Below are 3,821 nucleotides of genomic sequence, written 5' to 3' on the forward strand. Positions count from 1 at the left end.
GAGTTGGACACGACTGAGTGACTTCACTTTCACTTTGCGTCACGTGGGATCTTAATTCCCCAAGCAAGGATCGAACTTGCGGCCCCAGCACCATAAGCACAGAGTCTTAACCACTGGACAACCAGAGAAGTGTCCCTGTGGCTTTTAAAATGTTATTTTACTTTATTTTTAGATCAATACTTTCCTTTCCTTGGGAGAAATTAAAATCTAACAATAAATAAGTAATTAATTATAGAAGTGTTGCCTAAGCAAAACCAAAACCAAACTATAATTTTGTATGATTCCATGTATGTAAAGCTTTATTGTAAAACAGGCAAAGCTAATTTGTGGTACTGGTATTAAGATTTTGATTATGCTTAGAAAAGAGAATGAGAGTAGATGAGAAGAGGGTTTCTAGAGTTCTAGGAATGTTCAATTTTTTGATTTGGGTGGTAGTTACAAGGGTAATTTCACTATGAGGCTTCCCCAAGTTATACACTTAGAATTTGTGTACTTTTTGACAGGTATATTACTCCTCCTCAAAAAAAAAAAAAAAAAGTTTACTAGAAACAAAAGAGGGAAAATAACTAAGCAGAAGTGGACACATTTTAAATAGAAGGGGGCAGGAGAGAGACCAAAGGGCAAGGGGTGTGAGGTTAGATGCAAAGAAATCCCTGTGACCTTGGAGAGGTTCGCTTCATGAGAGTGACAAAGTCAAGCATCGCCATCAGGGAGCCAAGAGAGGGAGTGGAGGAAGGAAAGGGAGGAAGTGGCAAAGATCATTCGGGAAAGAAAATAAAGCAGAAGGTGGTGGTCAACAATAGAAAACCAACTGTGTCTGAGAGCATAGAAGATGAAGGTCAAAAGCACCCATGAGGACTTCCCTGGTGGTCCAGAGGTTGGGACCCTGTGCTTCCAAAGCAGAGGATGCAAGTTTGATCCCTGGTCAAGGAACCAAGATCCCACGTGCCACACAGCATGGCCAAAAACATAAAAAATAAATCAAGAAAAAAAAACATCAGTGAAATAGGAGAATGAATGAACTGAGGGGTACATGCACGGGTGAAAGAATGATCACTTATTGCGGCTTCCTCTGTATCAGACTCTGCTATTAGGGAATTTCGAGTAAAAAATAAAAGACCAGGAAATAGAAGAAAAGAGCAGTGTTGTTCCCTGAAATGGTCAGGCTGCAGCCTGAATTGATGACACTTCAAGCGTTCATCATATTACAGCTAGCATGTCAGCTGAAGTCAAACTTGTCACCACAAATAAGGCAAAAACCATCTTCTCTGTAAGAAGAAGACAGAGCAGCTGCCTTTGAGGCAGGTTGGTGAAAACTTTCATAAGGGCTGTGTTTGTTCTCCAGGGCTACTGTAACAGAGGACCCCAAACTGCAAAACAGCAAAACTGTAAAACAACAGAAATATTCCCTCACAGAGTTCTGGAGGCTCCAAGGCCCAACTCAAGGTGTTGGCAGGGCCTGACATTGTGGGCTTTCTTTGGTTTTTTTACCATAGTGAAAAAATACAATGTTGGAGTCAGGAACTGACTGATGAGCAAGCCATACAAATTTTAAAATTCAATCTTTTAGTTGATATTATCACAGAATCCACATCAAAATTTTACTGCAATGATTAGATCAAGAGAGCAGGTTCTCATGGTATATGGAACATCATTGCATTTGATTAAAACAAGGATTTGTTTCATTTGCCCACTCCCTTCCTTTCAACTTGTTCCTGGTTTGTTTGTTTTTTCCATTTTTTTTTTTAAGCTGCAAGATCCTAGCTTCCTGACCAGAGATCGAACCTGAGCCCCCTGCAGTGGAAGTGCAGAGTCTAAACCACGGGGCTGCCAGAGAAATTCCTTGTTTCTCACTTTTTAAGGAGCCAGCTATACCTCACATGTTAGTTGGTGAAGGTGAACTCAGTTTGGGAGGATAACACTTCTGCAAGTTGGTACTTACGTAATGGAAATCTTATACATATCTTTTTATATTGTGTAGCCTTTGCTTTGAAAACTTAAGAAAGTTAATCTTGCAAGAAATATGACAAATATGCCACAGCAAGCATTCAATCACTTGTCACAAAGCATAACTGGTGCAAGTGGAATTTTCCACTGCCTTTCCTTATGCTACTATAAGTAAGTACCTGTTGTATTTTAGATGCCTTCAACAAATGCTTCTCTCCCTAACTCAGTTATGGAGCCCATGTAAATAAAATCAAAAGCAGATTGGATTTTTGTTGCTTGCCTAAGAACAGAACCCTCTGATATTTGTAGCCTGTACGTTTTGAACTGCAATCAAGATAAACAGAAAACTGAATCAGGGATCAGGCTCTAAGAACAGAACGGGAAGCTTTTTATATGGCTACGGATGATTGCCTGAGTGTCATGAAGAAGCCATTTCCACAAATCCAATAGAAAACGTGCAAAGGTATGTCAAGAATTTGTTTCAAAGGATGCACAAATCTGCAGTGTGATTTTTGTCTACAAGCTCCTAGAGAGAGCTCATTCATGTATTCACGCTGAGTCTCTTGAGTCATGTCTGTGACCCAATGGACTGTAGCCCACCAGGCTCCTCTGTCCACGGGGATTCTCCAGGCAAGAATACTGCAGTGGGTTGCCCTGCCCTCCTCCAGGGAATCTTCCCGACCCAGGGATTGAACCCGCGTCTCTAACGTCTCCTGCAGTGGCAGGTGGGTTATTTACCACTGGCGCTACCTGGGAAGCCCCAGCGGAGCTCTGCATCTCCCAAAGCTTGTGTCAGTAGAGGAAGAGGAAACACGAAGCGCCAGAGGGAGCCAAACCATTTCTGTGGGTCAGAGGTCATCTTCACTGAACTCAGGAGGACGCAGCAATCTTAGAAAAAGAGGTGGCAAAAAGCAAATAGCCTAAAAAGAAGAATTTCACCAGATTCTGATTTGCTCAGACAAAGCGTTCCTTTCTCTGTTCACTGCTCACACTGGAATGATACATAAGGGGTCCATCTCGGAGCTTTCCTGCCTTCTGGTTCTGTTCCTTTATTCACTTTGTAAACAGGACCATACTCCTCAAACACCGTAAGTCTTCCCACTGGGACTGGGGGTCGGCCGGAGAGGGCAGGGCACAAGCATTAAAAGAATCACACACAAACACACACAATGACACAGATGTTGAGGATGAGACAAAAGCTGGTTAGAACCTATTAGATCCCATTTTTCTTCGTGCCTCATTGCCCTGCAACACTTTAATTTTTTTAACCAACTTGAAATGTAAATTCATGAAATAAAAATGTGAATTCTAAGACAAGTCAAGGAAAATTTGAACACAAAAATGTTTCTCTGCCCTTTGGCCTCCTCTCTCATGCATTATGCATGGACCATACCTCCCCATTGGCAGAAATAAACCGAAAAAAAAAAAAAAACACAACGTTCTCCAAGCAGCAATAAGATAACGCCTTAGGAGATAACTTTCCTGCTTTATTCATCTTGTAAGGGGCCACGATGACCACGTAGACGCGTACTGTGTACATTGTCAGTAATAAATCAGTGAGTGTACAGCCCTTTGTTTCAAAACCTTATGTAGCTATGCTTAGACCTCTAATGGGTAGAACAGTTCTCAGAGCTTTCTTTTCTGAGAGGCTGCTTCCAAGGTTATAATCCTCAATTTAGCTCGAATAAAACCTTCTCTCTCTTTCTTAGATGAACAGATTAATTTTTTCATCCACAAAATCAACTCAGATCTCCTATTAATAAGTGCATGTATGCTCAGTCGCTCAGTCATGTCTGACTCTTTGCGACGCTATGGCTGTGGCCTGCCAGGCTCCTCTAGTCCATGGGATTTCCAAGTTAGGCATACTGGAGTGG

The sequence above is a fragment of the Moschus berezovskii genome, chromosome 13 (genome assembly GCF_049115385.1).
Source record: "Moschus berezovskii isolate FMDL1 chromosome 13, NW_MosBer_1.0, whole genome shotgun sequence".
NCBI lineage: Eukaryota > Metazoa > Chordata > Mammalia > Artiodactyla > Moschidae > Moschus > Moschus berezovskii.